General features: G+C 47.2%; 1 pseudogene; it reads left to right on the top strand.

The window, feature by feature from the left end:
• Positions 1-3,640: 3,640 nt before the first annotated feature.
• LOC119321321 lies at positions 3,641-19,040 on the top strand (annotated as a pseudogene).
• The last annotated feature ends 348 nt before the right edge of the window (positions 19,041-19,388 follow it).

Below are 19,388 nucleotides of genomic sequence, written 5' to 3'. Positions count from 1 at the left end.
TCCTCTGACGAGTCAGGGCACTAGTCCGCCGCCTCCTCCTCCTCCTCCGGCGAGTCAGGGCGGCACCACTCCTCCATCTCATTCGACGCGTCAGTGCACTCCACCTCCTCCGGCGCGTCAGTGGACTCCACCGCCTCAGAAACAGCAGAAGAGAGACATCGCCGCTTCGGCGGCTAGCAGTACAAGAGGTGGGAAGAAATTGAAATCTGGTCCAAGCCTCAAGCCTCTTCCAAACTTACCATATGAGTGGACTGACAAGGAAACCGATGACATCGTGCGCGCCGAAGTGAAGGCCCATTGGGAAAAGAAACCTCCACCTCTGAAGGAAACGGTAGATCCGATGAAAGCAAAGCGCACTCTGGATGACCTCAAGCGACCACAACCACCTCCGTGGCCATCCAACTATCACCGCTGTATTGAAAAATCATATGAGGAAGCGCAGCAGTCGGGAAGTACCAACAGTGCTATAAGAGAAGCAAAATGAAGAAGTGGGAAAAAATTCCCTAGCTCGGCGAGCAGGAGAATCAATCGTGCCTCCTGCTCAAGGTGTCTAGCAATATCACTAATCATTTGGGGCTACTGCCATGTACCAATCTTGGTGACTACATGAGCGATGTTGTACAGTTTGAAACTATGGAGGTAGTAGAGATCTTCAGATACGAGCACGGGAAGCCTCTCCTTAAACCTGATGAAGCCCCTAAACTAACAATGATGATGCGAAAATTGCATCAGTGGTACTTGGGCAGCTGCAAAAAAGTCTCCGAAGGATAGTCTGATGGTGATTTTTAAAGCTGAGCAAGACTTTGTTGGAACCAACCTAATGCCTATTGAATTTGTGGAATTTTTCCAGTTATTCAATCAAGAGGCCCTCGACAAACAACTCATGGCTTGCTACTGTCTGTAAGTATTACTCATGTAATTAAGTCTCTAGCTATGCTCGTTATTCATTGCATGTATATATATAATTATCCTCACTATATTATGCAGACGGATGAACATCGAATGCAAAAAAAAAATCTATGATATTGGGTTCATTAGGACAAATACCGTAAATGAATGGTCGATAAAAGAAAAATATGCTGAAACCGAGGGTAACTTGCTAAAAGTGTTCCTTCAATATCAAAACAAGAGCCAAATACTCTTTCCTTACAACTTCAAGTGAGTTACTGTCTTGTGAATATTCGGTTTTGCTTACTCGAGGTTATATACTTGAGTAATGTAATTGATGAGTTATACATGCGCAGGTTCCACTTTATGCTGCTAATTGTTAAGCTTGATGAGGCAATATTAACTGTCTTAGACTCGAGACGTAAAGATCCAGACGATTATGCGGAGATGACTGCAATGCTCTAGAAGTAAGTTGAATCATTATCGCACCATATCAGCAACTCTCGTTCATTTCCTGATATCAAGTAATCATTTTCTTTCCCGACCGGGCAGGGTTTGGAAATAGTTCAGCGCAATGGTTCCGGGTCTGAAGAATGAGCTGCGATTTACACGCCCCAGAGTAAGTAGTACTAGCTAGTTCCACGCATCTCTCATTGATTCTAGTTTTATTAATACCATTATCACGCTTGATTATCAGTTAGATTGAAATCTATTCTCGTAAAGTGCTTGTGGCAGGAAGGCGGGAATAATTTATGTGGATACTACGTTTGCAAATTCATTCGCCACCACACCTCTGAGCGGAGCTACTCTGACGAACAATATGAAGTACGTAAACAATATTCACAATTTTGTTTTATTACATTCAATTGTGTTGAGTTTCATTCATATATATGTATTGACCCCCTTCTTTAAATTAGATCTGACGGATGTGGGATGAACTCTTACAAACTATTCAAGATGAATTGGCGGGATTCTTTCTTGACCACGTCATATCTGAAAAGGGAGAATGCCATACGAACTTTGAATGGGAAATTGGTGCTTGATGATGTGAGGGATGTTATATATTATATATATGTAGTAGCTAGCGTCGAATAGATATACGAAAACTTGTTGTCCTCTCTATATATATGTTCGTGACGATCTTGTGTAATTAATAGTTTCATTCATTTTCTTACTATAGCGTCGAGTTCTCTCTATATGTAGTAGCTAGCGTCGACCAAGCACAGAGAAAGAGAGAGGTCACTTCTCTTTATATGTAGTAGTAAGGTTGACGCTAGCTACTACATATCTACCTATAAAGAGAAGTGACCTCTCTTTCTCCGTGTTTGGTCGACGTATGTAGTAGCTAGTGTCGACCAAGCACGGAGAAAGAGAGGTCACTTCTCTTTATATGTAGTAGCTAGCTAACACAATATGAAACCCCTAAACCCTCCAAATCCCCTAACCCCCCCCCCTTAAAAAAACCCAGTGCCCGGGCTTGCTGACGCGTGGCGGGCTTTTGGTCCTAGTTGGTAATATCCAAGCGAGACTAAAGGTCCTCCTACCCGAGCAATGCGCAACAACTATGTTGAGACTTTTGGTCTCGGTTGGTAATGCCAACCGAAACTAAAGGTCCTCCTACCTGAGCGCGCAGCACCCACGTGAAGCCCCTTTCGTCCCGATTCGTAAGCCAATAGGGACTAAAATTTTTAGGCTTTAGTCCCAACCGTTTTGTTCCGGTTGAAAAACCGGGGCTAAAAGGCCTCTGGAACCGAGATAAACGGGCCATTTTCTACTAGTGTTTGGGCAACAACTAACGTGACGACAGCCAAGTAGGTCACAAGGTTTCAGATGGACCCAATCCCTTCCCCTCTCTCCCCTATGGCAACGCCACCCGCCCCCTCCTTCCCTCCGGCGGCGACCTTGTCTCGTGTGGCCTCCTCCCCCTCTTCTTCCCCGCGGTCTCCTCCCTGCTCCTCCTCGGCGGCGCGCCTCGCTTTCCCCTCCTCCCCGGCTTCCTCGCCTCGCTCCGTCCTCCTCGCTCCTCCCCGAGCCAACAGGTTTTGGGCGCTTGATTCGGATGGATCTGGGTCGGACTCTGAGGCGCTTCCTTCCTCTCCTCGTCCGGTCCCTGTGGGTGGCCTTCCCATGGCTTCGGCGTCGGGCCGTCGGCAAAATTTGCTCCTGGCGGGCGGGGTCGGTTCGTCGGGCCCGTGGTGGAGGAGGATGGCTGGCGCAACATTTCTCGGGGGCGCCGTCGTGCTGCGGCCTGGTCTCCGGCTCGGGCATCGCTGGGCTTTGGTGGGGTTGGGTGGGCGGTGTCGCCGTCCCCCTCTCCGGAGGTCCTCCTCGCCTGTTCGTCTTCTGGGGGTGCGGCTCCGGCTTCTCCATCGGTGGCGGCGCCGGCGCCTGCCCTAGATCTGGAGCTGGGGTTGGTGGTGGAGCCTGCGTCTGGGTCACGGGCCCTTGTGCCGTGTGATGGGCCTGGTGGGCCTGGATCGGTCCCTGCCTTGGCTTGTGTGTCTGTTTTCACCCCCTACTCTCTCTGGTCTCTGGGCTGCGGTTGGCCCAGGCCCAGCCCCCCTTGGTGCCGTATGTCGAACCGGGCCTGGCTCGGACCGGGTATATATGGATCCGAAAGGGATCGGTCAACCCATTTCTAGGGTTCCCTGCCTCCTCCTCCGATCAGCATCGGCGCCGCCTCCCCATTCACTCCTTCGTCAGATCTGCTCCTCCTCCTCCCCTTTCTCGTTCGTTTGCGACGGTGGTCGCGATGGACCACTCGCCCGGGTCCTCCAGCGAGGCTATTTCCGGCCAGAAGCGGGGGCGCGACGGATCTGGCGAGGCGGCGGCCGATCTTGAGTATGAAGCTGCCCTGCACGCTAAGCTCCAGGCATCGCTCGCTCCAGAGGTGGGGTCAACGGCGGCGGCGGCCGGTTCGTCCCCGCGTGCCTCCGGATCTAGGCTGTCGGATCCTTCACTGCCCTTGCATGGTGCTCCTCCGGCTGCAGTCGATCCGTGGGAGTTGGCGGCTGCGGGGAGTCGGGCTGGCTCGTCGGGGCCAGTCCCGCTGCCTCCTCCGCATGGTGCTGCTCCCCTGGGTGGTGGGACGGTGTGGGCTCCGGCGATGGCTGGTGGGGGTCCGTCTCGTTTCGATCCGCGTGGTGCGTCGAGGGCTCCGGTTCGCCACCCCGTTGGCACTGCTGCTGGGCGGGGCGTCGGATCTGGGCCTGGCACGGCTGGTGCTGGTATTCTCCCTCCTCTCCTCGTGGTCCTAGTCGCATTCCTCCTCAAACTCAAGTCGCCAACCCCACTCTCACCTGCTTCGCATGTCACCGTCCTGGTCACTTTCAATCCCGGTGCCAACCCCCCCCCCTTCTGCCTCATCTGTAGGGAAGATGGCCACCTCACGGTGGATTGTCAGAATTGTTCCAAACCTCCTGCCTTCGTTCACTATGGCCTTGGCCTTCCTGGGTGCTCATTTTTCGCCTTAGATAGGGAGGTCCCTGGTGCAGCTCCTATCCCTGTGCTATCCAACATCGGCATCATCTCTGTCCAGTCCAAATGCATTACATCCCAGGTCTTCTTGATGAGCTCCGGTTGTGGGATGAGGGAGGGTGGGATTGTCAAATCCGCCAGCTTTCAGATTTCGAGTTTGCTGCGACCTTCCCTTCCAAAGAAAGTCTCCGCATGATTTCCTCCTGTACTAGCTTCACGCTACCTCTAAATCAATTGGTTGTTTCGGTAAAGGCTGCTTCTAATGGTTCCAAGGCTATCTCCTCCCTGTCTGATGTATGGATTCCAGTTGAAGATGTTCCTCCTACAGTATGTACCACGACGTTTCTGATGGCATTCGGGGTGCTCATCAGCAAGCCTATTGAGATCGATCAAGAATCTTTGGCTATCCTCGGGCCTGTCCGTCTGCGGGTATGGTGTGTGGACCCCCTGTGTATTCGTGGCTCCATTGATGTCTTCCCTTCGGCTGGTGGCTTTCGGCTCAGGGTTCGGGTGGAGGGTGCTTCGGGTCTGGTGTCACCCACACCTCCTCCCCCGCCCCCGGCCTCTGGCAATGACGACAAGAGCAAAGATGGGGATGTTTTCCCGGACGATTCTATGCATGGCACTGATCAGCACTTTACCCAGTCGGAGTGGGACGGGCTTTCCCCTAAAGACCAGGATATGTTGAAGGAGAATGCTCCGGTCGGTCGGGGGGCAAATGACTCGCTGGCGGACTTGGTTGGAGGGGATGCTGCTTCCGGTGGGGCCAAGGGTACACCTTTCTCGATGGTGTGCTCTAATCTTCTTGCCTTCATGCCTCTCCTTCCCTCTCTGGCATTGAAGATCTGCCCCCGGCTGGCCCCTTAGCCTCCAAGAAGAAGAAGAAGTCGTCGGTCAAGAAATACTCTGCGAAGAGCAGGGCGTCTAGCGATTCAAGGCAGTCTGCGGCTGGGCTCTGTCGCAGGCTCGATGCTGACTTGGGTACAGCCTCGGGCCCGTCTTCTGCTGCAGCGTCTCCCCGCCATGTTCGCCTGTGCTAGTGCGTTCTCCCACTTCCACGGCTCGTAAAAGTGGCCGCGTCTCCAATAGCAGAGAGAGGGTGGCTGATCGGGCTGCTCGGCGCCCTGCGGCTCGGGATCTGCCTCCTTCAGGTTCCCGCCTAGACCCCTCCTCCTCTCTCCCAAATGATAATTCTCCTGTTCGTTTAGTGCTTCCGTCTCAATCTAATGAACATCTGCTTAGTATATTAGATGATGTGGGCATTTGCTTAGACGCTAGTTTGGGCTCTCCCTCTTCTCTACTTGGTGTTATTAGGGCTAACGAATTAGATCAGGCTGACATTGCAAAAGCCAAGGAGGCTGGGGTGGGACCGAGTGCCCAACTGGTTGTGGCCGGTGGGGATGAGGGGGGAGATGACAGGAGTCAGGCTTCCCCGGCTATATCTAAACGCGTGGCTGGGAAACGTGCTAAATCCTGCAAGGCTCCGAGCAGGTCGAGTCTTAGAATCAAAAATCTTTCCTTCAGATGAAGGCCCTATTTTGGAGCATAAGAGGTTTCGGCGCTAGGGGGCGCAGGGACCAGCTTAAAGACCTGGCTCATTCTGAAAATATTGATTTTTTTGGCCTTGTCGAGACTCTCAAACCCTCCTTCTCCCCTAGTGAACTCTCGGCCGTTGCTGGGATAGATAGATTCAATTGGAATTTTGTGGCCCCTCATGGTCACTCGGGTGGTCTTCTTCTTGGCACCAAAAAAGATGTTTTTGATTTTATCGCTTTTGATCATGGCATTTTTTGGGCTAGCACGGTGGTCTCTCATCGATCCCTTAACTCTTTACTTGAAATCATGGTGGTTTATGGTCCGGCTGATCATTCTATGTCTTATATCTTTCTGGATGAACTTAGTAATAAAATTGATTCCTGTCAGCTGCCACTCTTGATTGGGGGCGATTTCAACTTGATGTGATACCCGTCGGATAAGAGTTCCTCTAATTTTTCATGGCCACTGGCCGATGCTTTCAATGCTTTCATTAGGGACACAGCTATCCGCGAAATCCCTAGGGTTGGGGCCCGTTTCACCTGGACGAATCGCCAAACCTCTCCCATACGTTCTGTCCTTGATCGGGTTTTCGTGTGTCCTAGTTGGGACTCGCTGTTTCCCCGTGTCAGCCTCAGAGTCCTCGCTATAGTGGGATCTGATCACTCCCCCCTGATTCTTGATGATGGTACTCGCTCGGTTGCCTTCCCAAGGTTTCAGTTCGATGCTTCATGGCTCCAAGTGGAGGGTTTCACCGACTTGATTGCACAAAAGATTTTGGTTTTCCTGTCTTCTAACCGCCGATCTTTTGGCCCGATGGACGACTGGCATCAATGCTCCTATTTTCTTCGTAGATTCCTTAGAGGTTGGTCTAAAAACCATTATGCTGAGTCAAGGCGGGACAAAGCTAGGCTGGCTGCACAAATTGAGGTGCTTGATGCTCGTGCGGATAATCCAGGCCTCTCCGCGGCTGAATGGCAGATCCGCTACGGTCTTGAAGAGGCTCTTTTGGGTATTCATCGTCAGGAGGAAGTATATTGGAAGCAAAGAGGCACTATTAACTGGACCTTAAAGGGTGACTCGCCCACGGCCTATTTCTTTGCCATTGCAAACGGTAGATGTCGGAGATACCTGATTGATAGTCTCCTTATCGAGGGCGTCAGGGTCTCTGATCAGTCTGTGATTATGCGGCACGTGGTCCACTTCTTTTCTAACCTCTTATCTGCTAAACCTGAGTTGGGTTTTAGGTTGGCGCCGTCCTTTTGGTCTCCCCTCGAACAGGTGTCGAGTTATGAAAATGAGAGTCTGATGATTCCCCGTTCTGAAGAGGAGATTTTCGAAGCGATTCGATCTGCCAACTCTAATGCGGCTTCTGGGCCTGACGGATTCTCCATTCCTTTCTTTCGGCAATTCTGGCCTCAGTTAAAAGGCCTCATTCAGCCTATTACACAAGGTTTTTGGCTGGGAACTGTTGACATCTCTAGACTGAATTATGCGGTACTCACTCTCACCCCTAAGGTCAAAGGTGTTGACTTGATTTCCCAGTTTAGGCCCATTGCTTTAATTAACAACTTTGCGAAGATTCCGGCTAAGGGTTTGGCAACTAGGGTTTCTCCGATCGCCCATCGTGTCATTAGTCCTTATCAATCTGCGTTCATAAAGGGGATATTTATTTTGGATGGGGTGCTTTGCTTGCATGACATAGTCCATGACCTGCGGACCAAGGGCACTAAGGCTGTGGTTCTTAAGCTTGACTTCGAAAAGGCCTATGACTCGGTGAGTTGGAATTTCCTTCGCCAAGTTCTTCTTGCTAAGGGCTTCGAGGGAGCGGTGGTTCACCGTCTTATGCAGCTTGTCTCGGGTGGGCACACGGCTGTGGCGGTGAATGGTCAGATTAGTAATTTCTTTGCTAATGGTAGGGGCCTTAGACAAGGGGATCCGGCGTCCCCGTTGCTCTTTAATTTCGTTGCAGATGCTCTCTCTCATATCCTTTCTCGAGCAGCTACTGCTGGGCACATTACGCATGTTAGTTCTCACCTTATCCCCAATGGCATCACTCACCTTCAATACGCGGACGACACCATTATTATGGTTGAACTTAATGAGGACAACCTCACGAACCTGAAATTTCTCCTCTTATATTTCTCCTCTTATGCTTCGAAGCGCTTTCGAGTCTTAAAACCAACTTTTCAAAGAGCAAAGTTATTGTGACTAGGGTGCCTGATTCGGAAGCTCGGAGAGTGGCTAATCTTCTCAATTGTTCTCTAGGGTCTTATCCTCTCAAATACCTGGGCCTACCAATCTCCCCTCTCAAGCTCTTGGCTAAAGATTTTGCCCCGACAGTGACTAAAGTAGGAAATAGAGTTTTGCCGTGGAGAGGCCGTTATAACTCCCAGGCGGGCAAGGTTGCCCTTACTAATGTGTGCCTCTCCTCCCTTCCGATGTTTCTAATGGGCTTCTATCTCTTGTCTGGAGGGATTCACGCTGGTTTCAACAAGCATAGGGGTGCTTTCTATTGGAACTCCTCTGATAATAAGCGCAAATATAGGATGGTTAAGTGGGACCTGATTTGCAGACCTAAGAGCATGGGGGGCCTAGGCATCAGTAATACTTTGGTTACGAACAAGTGCATCGTGATAAAATGGTGGTGGAAGATTATGTTCCTCGAGGAGCGTCCCACCTGGCTATCTCTTCTCAAAGCTAAGTACTTCCCCTCCTCGAGCCCTATGTTCGCCTCCTCCTCTGGTGGCTCTCAGTTTTGGCGCTAGCTCGTTAAAGTTCGACCGATCTTCCAATCCCTTGTTAAATTTGTAGTTCGGAATGGTAAATCCACTCGTTTTGGTTAGATTGGTGGGTAGGGGATACCACGCTTGCGGTGGCCTACCCGACCCTGTTCTCGTATTGCGCTGATCCCGAGATCTCTATCTTTGAGCTCTCGGCTCACGACTGGGTCCTTGATTTCCGGCGTTCTCTTTCTCCTGTGGAGTTGGATGATTGGCAACGTCTTACTGCCTGCTTCCCCTTGCTCTCGGAGGAAGATGACTCGGTGGTCTGGCCTCACACTGCCTCGGGGCGTTTCTCAGTTAAATCTGCCTACTCCAAACTTATCTCGGGTGCCCTCACAGCTAAATTCAAGTATATTTGTCCAGCTCGTATTCCTCCTAAGATAAAAATTTTCCTGTGGCAAGCTTTCCGGCGAAAACTTCCTGTGGCCAATCAAATTAGGAAGTGGAACGGGTCGGGCTCTGATAGATGTGCGCTTTGTGGGGCTCTTGAAAACACCGAGCATATATTTTTTCATTGCTCTTTGGCTAAATTCCTCTAGAGTTGCATTAGACTTTGGCTTCATGTTAATTGGCATCCATCATCTTTTGAGGATTTGCGGCGTTGTATTAATACTTTAGCAGGCCGGTCTAAGAGGGTATTCTGGGTTGGCTGGGTAGCGATCTGTTGGTCGCTGTGGACTACTAGAAACAAGTTCACTGTCGAACACATTTTCCCGGCTAACCCTGTGAATTGCTTATTTAAAGCCAACGTCTTTTTGCAGCAGTGGAGATCATTGACTAAGAAAGGGGACCTAGAGGCATTCGATGACATGTTATCTAAGATGAGATCTATGGCGTCTTCCCTGTTGCGGCGCTCTAGGAGGATGGCTTAATTTCTGGTTCTTTTGGACTCTTTGCTGGCCTGCGTGCCATGTTTGGCTGGTTGCCATGTACTCGCACTTCTTAACTCTGTTCTGGTCGGCCTTTGTGTTGTTCTGGGGGCTGTGATGTGACTCTACCTGGTGGCTTTAATTATAAAGTCGGGCGCATGCCTTTTATTTAAAAAACAACTAACGTGATCACTGGTCTGGTCTCATCTACCCCGACGGCGGTGCTTCTTTTTTTTGTTGAGAATTATTTGCATTCAAATCACGAAACAATACAAAATAGTTGACCCTTACAAGCACACTGGAACGCAAACACAAAGGACCATAAACACATAGAGTACCCTAAGACAACCATAACATAAGAAGATCTCCGGAGCTCTGTTTCATCATCCCTGAATCTTGAGAGAAGACCCCTGCAGCAGAACGATCTGCAACCAGGCGCAAGCAGGTCATCATCTTCAACCACGGAACAATTGCCACCATGCTGCTTCCTCCTTTCTTGACACCAGCGCTGAGAGGGCATGGACATCAATCCAACACACCTGCAACAGCCATCGCCATCTTTGGCTTTGAGTACCGCGAAAAATGTCCCTTCCGGAAGGAAGAGAACTCGAGTCATTCGATCGGTCCAGCACCGTGGCCGGGCCATTCGCCCGGCCAAAGCAGAATCTCCCTCCAGCATCAGCGCAAAGGAAGGAGAAGAACAACAACAACAAATCATACGGACAAGGAAGAAAAAGGGTCTTCGTCTCCCTGCATCCATCGCCCATCTGAGGACCCAAACGGCCAGTGCGAATGGACCTCCAGTCACCATAGCCCGCGACCTCGACGAGATCCGGGGATCCCCACCCCGCTGGCTCCTAGACGAAGCCCACAGCCTCGACTGACCGCGAACGGAGCCCGGAGAAACTTATTTCCACGCGACACCACCGCAACGGCCTCGGCAGCGTCATCCTCAACCCTAACCCTACCACACACACCTAGCGGATAGACCCGAGGTTCCCCCTCCCTCCTGCGGCCGGAGTGGCCGATGGAGAGAGAGGGAACAGGCGGCGCCACCGGCGGCGCGCAGGAAACCCTCGTCGCCTCCTTGGCCTCCTGCGATCCTACTTTCACGGAGCGATCGTGCTTTGCTTTCGTACTGTGACACTTGTTTGTTGGGCGACAGGATTGTTTGCGTCACGGCGGTGCTTTTGAATATGGGTAATCTCGTAGTCCGATCGTCAAACGGCACCATACTGTGGCAGTGCATCGACCACCGCACATACATGTTCCTTCCTACTCCTAGCATGAAGCTCGACATAAACTACAAGACACGTACCACGACCATGCCTTCTCCCTTCAGTGGCTTGATGTCGCCTTATAACTTGTCCCTAACTTTCATGTCTTTGTTTGAGTAGTTATACTAGTTCTTGAAGATATGGTTGAACCCTATATGATTTTTTAGTTGGAAACAGGAAAAATAAAATGAAAAAAATTGACCGGAAGCTTCCACAAACCGCCCAAAACCGAATGGAAGGTTCTAAAACAGGAGCTAGTGGGCCGGCCCAGAAAAAACGCCCCCCTCTCGCGCGGCTGGAGTAAGTTGGAGCAGAGGTCGGCCCAAAAAAGAAAAAGAAAAAAAAGGTCGGCTCAAAAAACAAAAGTTGGAGCAGAGGTCCTTCCGTCGACGAATCCAGCGGCGTCTCAAAAAACAAGATTCTGCTTGTTTCGAAGGTATCCCTTCTCCTTCTCCGGTCGAATTTTGGTTGCTTGGATTGTCCGAGATCTAATTCAAAATCTTTGGTTGTACTATACGGATAGTTCAACTAACCCACCCAGTTCCTTAGAGCGATTCCACCACAGTAATCTGGCGCAGTTTCTATGGTATTTTTGACCTAGCTTCCAACTCCGATCTGTTGTGTACGGATAGCCCAATCCCTCCATTTGTCTGGCAACCATACCGATCCACTAGTTGTGTAATCAGATCAATCAGTGTTAGTTGAATCTCATTCGTTGCTGCTCAGGCTGGATAGAAAAAATCGATGATGAAAAACAAGCGGCGGCTGGTGAGAGGCGATGAAGAGCAACGCCCTTACAAAAGGGTAGCTAGGCCAAGTGAGTCCATGCTGTTTCCCTTCTCCTGCAAGCACACATCCACAATAGTAAAATTGACACTTCTGTTAACTGTATCACACATGATTTTATTTTCAATTAACTAGCTTTGTGTGGTACCTTCGTAGCTAGATTGGACGTCTCGAGTGAATCCAGTCCAGGCGCCCTGAGTGAACTCAGTGAGCAAGTAGTTTCAAGATTGCGTAGGAGTGTCGTGTCGCTTGCTTCGTTCGACGGTTAGTGATTATACTTGCTGTTAATACTTTCTCATATTGCCTGTTTTTAGTGACCAGTTATTTTGTCTGCACGCTTGACTTTCTCTCTGTGCGTAGGTGATACCAAGTTACGTGAATGCACAGGCATATGCATTGAAACCTCATGTTCTAATTCTGAAGCTACAATCCTGACATCCAGACGGTTGATTCCACCTACTCACCCAGCTGCAAGTTTGAATGTAACTTTTTTCTCTATTCTTTTCCTTGGTTATTAGTTATGCTTATATATATGTTGCACCTGTAATCATTAATTCACCTTGCGCTCATTTTAGATTAAAGTACGCCTTCCGAATGATCGGATTGTCACTGGGTGGATAGAGGATCCTAAGATATATGTTGATTTTTTCATTGTCAACATCAAGAACGTGTCTGGAGTTGATGCCGCAAGTCTTGATCGTGACATGCAGTTTGAGCCTCATACGAAGGTAGCAGCTGTATGCCGCTGTTTCAGTTCTGGATTTTTAACAGCCACAAGTGGACTAAATCTTGCCTCTCCAACCAGTGAGAAAATCGTAAGCACGTGCCGGATCCATGAGGTGAGCTTCTTTTGTACAGTTTCAGCCATTATGAATTGCATGCATTTTCTCTGTGTAACTTCATTGTCACTTCTGTGCTAGGCGGGTATTGGAGGCCCCCTTGTTGATTTTGATGGCAACTTTGTCGGGATGAACTCCTCTCGTACCAAAATGGAGAAGACTGCTTACGTGCGAAGGGAGGGAATTTTCCGATTCTTGGTGCTTCATGGGAAGGTCAGGTATGTACACTTGCAGTATTGATGAACTGCCCTTCCCTCTTTGGCTTACTCATGCTTCTCTCTTACTGCATCCTATTCTACACATCCCTTCTATTTTTATTTGAGCTTGTGTGCAAGGTGTGTCATTCTCAAAGCCAAAGAGAAGGTTCCAAGGTTTACGAGTTTATATCCCAAAAACTGTACCATTAGCTATTTTTCTACTCATGTGTTTCTTTTCTTAAATTGTTTAGATCTGCACTGCACTAGATTAAGGTTGTTATTTCAATGCCGGCGCTAATACATATTTCTGTTGCACTTGAACTTACATTTAACAAGAAGACCCATGGGGAAATTGTTTAAGATTTTCTTACATTTCTCTGCTGTGAAATATCTGTAACTATTTGGCTCCCTTGTTCTAAATTTCCCTTGTTTAATACTAGCTCATTTTTTGTATGTGGTTGCGATACATTGCCTTCGTGGATTTATCACTTTGAGTTTTCTGCGTTTCGCTGCAGTGTTAGAGTTAAGGAAGGGTTTGATGATTCTTCAAGGGCAAGAATGAACAGTGAGATGAAAGCAGTTAGGCCAAGTGAGTCCATTTCTGCTTCCTTTTCCTGACTATTCATAGTAGACCGTTCTATTAACTGCATCACACATGATTTTATTTCAATTAACTAGGTTTGGGTGCTAAGTCCGTAGCGAAATTGAGTAAATCAACAAAAGGCGCCTTGAGTAACCAAGTACTTTCCAGATTAAGCATGAGTGTTGTGGCGCTGGCCTCGTTCGATGGTTGGTGATTATACTGTTAATAATTTCTCATGTTACCTTGTTTTTGATGATCAGCTATTCGTTTGCATGTATGACTCTCTCCCTCTCCAGGTGATACCCAATTACGCGAATGCACGGGCACATGCATCGAAAGCTCATGTCCTGATGCCATGTGTTTCCTGACATCGATAAATTTGATTCCTTATACTTGGCGGTTAGGGAAGATCACTGAAAGTTTGACGGTAACCTTTTCCGGATTATTGGTTATGCTAATATATATGCTGCATCTGTAATGATTAATTCAGTACAGCCATTGCCCTGTGCTCATTTCAGATTAAAGTACGCCTTCCTGATGATCAGATTGTCACTGGGTGGATAGAGAATCCTGAGATATATGTTGATTTTTTCATCGGTAAAATCAAGAACATTGATGTTATTGATCCCACCCATCTATATCATCTAAGTCTTGATCGTGCCACGCAGTTTGAGCCTTATAGGAAGGTAGCAGCTGTATGGCGCTGTTATGATTCAGGAGAATTAAAGACCACAAGTGGAGTAGATCTTGCCTCTCTATGCGCTCTTACAGATGAGAAAATGTTAAGCACATGCCGAATCCATGAGGTGAGCTAGCTGCTTTAGTTTGTACGGTTCAAATATATAACTGCTGTATGATGGTATGAATGGCTTATATCATTCTGTGTGCTGATGCATATCCTTAGTTTCAGGAATTATTAATTGCATTTTTCATGCATAACTTCATCCTCATGTTTGTGCTAGGTGGGGATTGGAGGTCCCCTTGTTGATTTTGATGGCAACTTTGTTGGGATGAACTGCTCTGGTACCAAACAAAGAAAGACCCCCTATGTACAAAGGCCTTCAATTCGTGAATTCATGTGGTTTCGCGCGATGGTCAGGGATGCACACTTTCAGTATTGATGAACAAACACTCTGTTTGGCTTACCCATACTTCTCTCTCACTGCATCCTACACTACTACTCCCTGCCCTATTTCTATTTGAGTTTGTGTAAGAGCAGCTTCCGAGATTTACAAATTTATCCCCAAAACTACCTCATTAGCTATTTTGTACTTGTGTTTTTTTACTTTTTTTACATCTCCTGTCCCAACATAAGTGTCGCTGATTTAGTGCAACATTAGTACAAAGTTGTACTAAGTCTGCGGCACTTATTTTGGGACGGAGGGAGTACATTACGATTGTTAAATTAATCTGGCGGTAATGCATATTTCTGCTACACTCTAAACTTGCATTTAAACAGACCCATGGAGAAATTGTTTTATATTTTTTTAAATTTATCTGCTGTAAAGTATATGCAACTATTTGGTATATTTCCCTTGTTTAATACTCTCATTTTGTGCATGGTATGTGTCTCTTGATATCTTCTTTTTGTGGATTTATCATGGTGAGTTTCCTACATTGTGATGCAGTGTTAAGGAAGAGGTTGATGAAGCTGTAACTGCAAGATTTAAAAGTCGTTATGGAGATTCAGCTTTCCTCAGGGCAGGAGGTGAGCAAATTTATTTCATAGGATATTGGCTGTTTAGGCCAGAATGAGACAGCCCTGGACCCAAGAGGCGCGGCTGTCCTTTGACAGCCGTTGAACCACAGGGAGGAAGATGAGACGGGAAGTTAGATTGTGTTCCCCATACTGGGTCCATGGTCAAGCTGAATGGTAGCCTCCCCATTTTTATGTGATAAATGACCTAACTGGAGATTATGGGGATCCTATCCACTCACTTGGTGTGTGGTCATATACTGTTAGTACATAGCAAAAACATACAGACTGATTAGTACTAGCATTATGTCTTCACAATTTTATTTATTTGATAATCTAGGTGAATGCCTGCTTGTTGCTATGAAATCATAAAAATAAATTTAGTCATGCATGTGGCGCATCAGTCTGCAAAACTATTGGCACAGAAACTGACTTGGAGTTAGGAAAACAAGATAACATAGAAATATCAAAACTGTGAGGCATACTCATATGACATACTCCTCCCGTTCCATAATACAATAGCGTTTTTGACACCACTAGTTTAAAAAACGCTCTTATATTATGGGACGGAGGCATAGCCAGTCCCAAGCCCAGATAAAGGAGGAGGGTTGTGATAGGCTTGGCGAGCCAATGTAAAAACTAGCCAGTCCCACGGGTATGAAACACATTTGAGCGAGAGTAGTACTAGGATGGGTGACCTCCTGGGAAGTTCTCGTGAAAGGGTTTCATATCTAAGGGTTGTGATAGGCTTGGCGAGCCAATGTAAAAACTAGCCAGTCCTTTGGGTATGAAACCTATTTGGGCGAGAGTAGTACTAGGATGGGTGACCTCCTGGGAAATCCTCGTGAACAGGTCTCATATCTAGACTACCCCAACTTGTTTGGGACAAAAGGCTTAGTAAGTAGTAGTAGTAGGGAGTATTTGGCAAACCCTTAAACAAGATGTGGAAATGGTGCGATGGAAGAAGGAAGATGGAACATCACAATCACACCTTTTTTCTTGGAATACATATTGAAACTACAATGACCTACGTTGAACCCTTGGCAGCCAATACATTTTAACTTATTTTGCTGAGTACATTATGTTGCACACGCACACTTTAAAAACTTTATCAAACACTTTTAACTGGTGCATCATGCTAGGCGGGCAATACATAAATCTTCTCGATGATACATTCAAGAAGGATATCTTGAGAAAACCATTGGGAGGTTTTGGATTAGAAATGGATCGAAGTGCCTACTCACTTGCTTCAGAATCAAGCAAACTTCTTGCTTCAAAAATGAATCGAAGTGTTGTCTCACTTGCTTCATTCAATGGTGATGACTCTGTTATACAGTACTTACTTGTCCATGTTTTAATTGATCAATGATTGATAACTGAAATAATTATCTCTGTAGGATTTGCAAAAAAGTTTTCTTGCTCAGGTGTATTTATAAAGAGCGAAGCATGCTCTGCAACAATTCTGACTTCAGCAAGTTTGGTTAGAGTTCCTGGCAGTTCACACATGATCGATGATAACTTGAGGGTTGTTACTGCTAACTGCTATCAATTTTTTTTTCATTTCAGATACTGGTTAACATAACGTTATCATTGCAGATTGAAGTTTGCCTTCCAAACCAATTTCGAGTCGTAGGGATATTAAACTGTTATAATTTACACTACAATGTCGCCCTTGTTGACATCATGGGATTCTGGCATCCTCGGACAATAAAAATCCATGGGCATCCAGTTACCTCATCTATGGACGTAATAGCTGTGGGCAGTCTTTTTGCGTGTCGCAAACTAATGGCTGACGAGGGGAAGGTATTGATTGGCAAACAAAGCAAACTTGACTGCAAAGAACTTTGTGTCTACAACAACAACAACAACAACAGAGCCTTTAGTGCCAAGCAAGTTGGGGTAGGCTGGAGGTGAAACCCATAAGATCTCGCAACTAACTCATGGCTCTGGCACATGGATAGCGAGCTTCCATGCACCCCTGTCCATAGCTAGCTCTTCGGTGATACCCCAATCCTTCAGGTCTCTCTTAACGGACTCCTCCCATGTCAAATTCGGTCTACCCCACCCTCTCTTGACATTCTCCGCACGCTTTAGCCATCCGCTATGCACTGGAGCTTCTGGAGGCCTGCGCTGGATATGCCCAAACCATCTCAGACGATGTTGGACAAGCTTCTCTTCAATTGGTGCTACCCCAACTCTATCTCGTATATCATCATTCCGGACTCGATACTTCCTCGTGTGGCCACACATCCATCTCAACATACGCATCTCCGCCACACCTAACTGTTGAACATGTCGCCTTTTAGTCGGCCGACACTCAGCGCCATACAACATTGCGGGTCGAACCGCCGTCCTGTAGAACTTGCCTTTTAGCTTTTGTGGCACTCTCTTGTCACAGAGAATGCCAGAAGCTTGGCGCCACTTCATCCATCCGGCTTTGATCCGATGGTTCACATCTTCATCAATACCCCCATCCTCCTGCAGCATTGACCCCAAATACCGAAAGGTGTCCTTCTGAGGTACCACCTGACCATCAAGGCTAACCTCCTCCTCCTCACACCTAGTAGTACTGAAACCGCACATCATGTATTCGGTTTTAGTCCTACTAAGCCTAAACCCTTTCAATTCCAAGGTTTGTCTCCATAACTCTAACTTCCTATTTACCCCCGCCCGACTATCGTCAACTAGCACCACATCATCCGCAAAGAGCATACACCAAGGGATATCTCCTTGTATATCCCTTGTGACCTCATCCATCACCAATGCAAAAAGATAAGGGCTCAAAGCTGACCCCTGATGCAGTCCTATCTTAATCGGGAAGTCATCAGTGTCGACATCACTTGTTCGAAACACTTGTCACAACATTATCGTACATGTCCTTGATGAGGGTAATGTACTTTGCTGGGACTTTGTGTTTCTCCAAGGCCCACCACATGACATTCCGCGGTATCTTATCATAGGCCTTCTCCAAGTCAATGAACACCATATGCAAGTCCTTCTTTTGCTCCCTATATCTCTCCATAAGCTGCAAAGAACTTTGTGTCTCCACCTGTAAAATCACCAAGGTATTTCTTGTGGACTTCCCCAATACCTCTAACTTGCCAAAAAGTTATTACCGTTGGAATACTAACATAAGCTATCGCTACATCTATCAAACGATATATGTGTTTAACTCTTGTATGTTATTACTTTTGTTTTGCTAGGCTGGGATTGGGGGCCCTCTTATTGACAATGATGGGAATTTTATTGGAATGAACTTTTATGATGAGGAAGAAACTCCATTCCTGCCGAGGGACGTTATTCACCGCCTCTTATTGAACTTAAATAAAAAATGGTATGTCTTGTTTTTAATAAAAGAATCTTGTAGGTTTTAGGGAAGTTGTCCTATGTATATTCATCTCTAGTTTTCACATCGTTTAATCATTTTCACTTCAACATAATTTTGGCCCAATTGTGTTTGACTGATATGACAACTTGTGTGTGCCCCCAAAGTGTAATACTGTACACTGATGTAGTGATGTAATTGTACATGATGCCGGTAACTTAATTCATTGGCGTGTTCTGTTGTTATCTGCCATTATCACTCTTAATGCCATACTTACCCGTACGCTCTCATCGTGCTCTTATATCCTTGCCTATTTTTTAATGCATTAAGCTGGTATGTCATTGGTTTAAACTAACTCGTTTCCTTGTGCTAAAATTGATTTCGGGTGTACTTGCAGGACTAGTGCAGATGGTACTGTTGTCGAGGGTGTTGAAAACAGGTATTCTTTCTTAAGTACGGTATCTACATATTGTTTGAGATAGTTTATTCAGTAACTCTTATGCTTTTTGAAATATGGCTGATCAACCACACAGATGGTTGTTGCCTGGCGGGACACACAGAAACACTGACACTGTTGCACCGATTGATGGAAACAAGTATTCTTTCTTACACATGTTAATACTATCTATCTGTAACATTGTTTAGAATAAATCTCTTCATTGACTTGTGCTTTCTTGCTCATGACAGATGGCCGTTGCCTGAGCCACGCTACATTGGTCGTAGAGCCAACCCTTTGCCACGTCAGAAATGGCCTCTGCCTCGCCGAAGGCCTCTGCCTGCGTGATGTCACGTTGGTTGTATAGCTGACGATCACCGCTAGTATTGATGATGTTTTCTTGTCCGTTGGTGCTGGGACATCCATTCTTAGCTGCTCGAGTACTAGTGGTATTAATATGGAAAACGCTTCACGCCAGCGTGCTGGCTGAAGATTCGGCCGGTCGCTTTCGACGCGCGCTCGCTGGCTGTGGCCCCACGTGATTTACTCCAGGAATCTTATCGTTGCATACGTTTCTTTCTCAACCGCACCTCTTGTCCCATCTCTTCTCCCCCCGCTCACGCTCGAGACACCATGGATGGCACAACCCGAGCAGGTTTCCTCCGCTTCTCTTCATCTCAAACCTCCACCCCTGAC

Source organism: Triticum dicoccoides, chromosome 6B (assembly GCF_002162155.2).
Source record: "Triticum dicoccoides isolate Atlit2015 ecotype Zavitan chromosome 6B, WEW_v2.0, whole genome shotgun sequence".
NCBI lineage: Eukaryota > Viridiplantae > Streptophyta > Magnoliopsida > Poales > Poaceae > Triticum > Triticum dicoccoides.
This window is presented reverse-complemented; position numbering and strand designations above follow the sequence as displayed.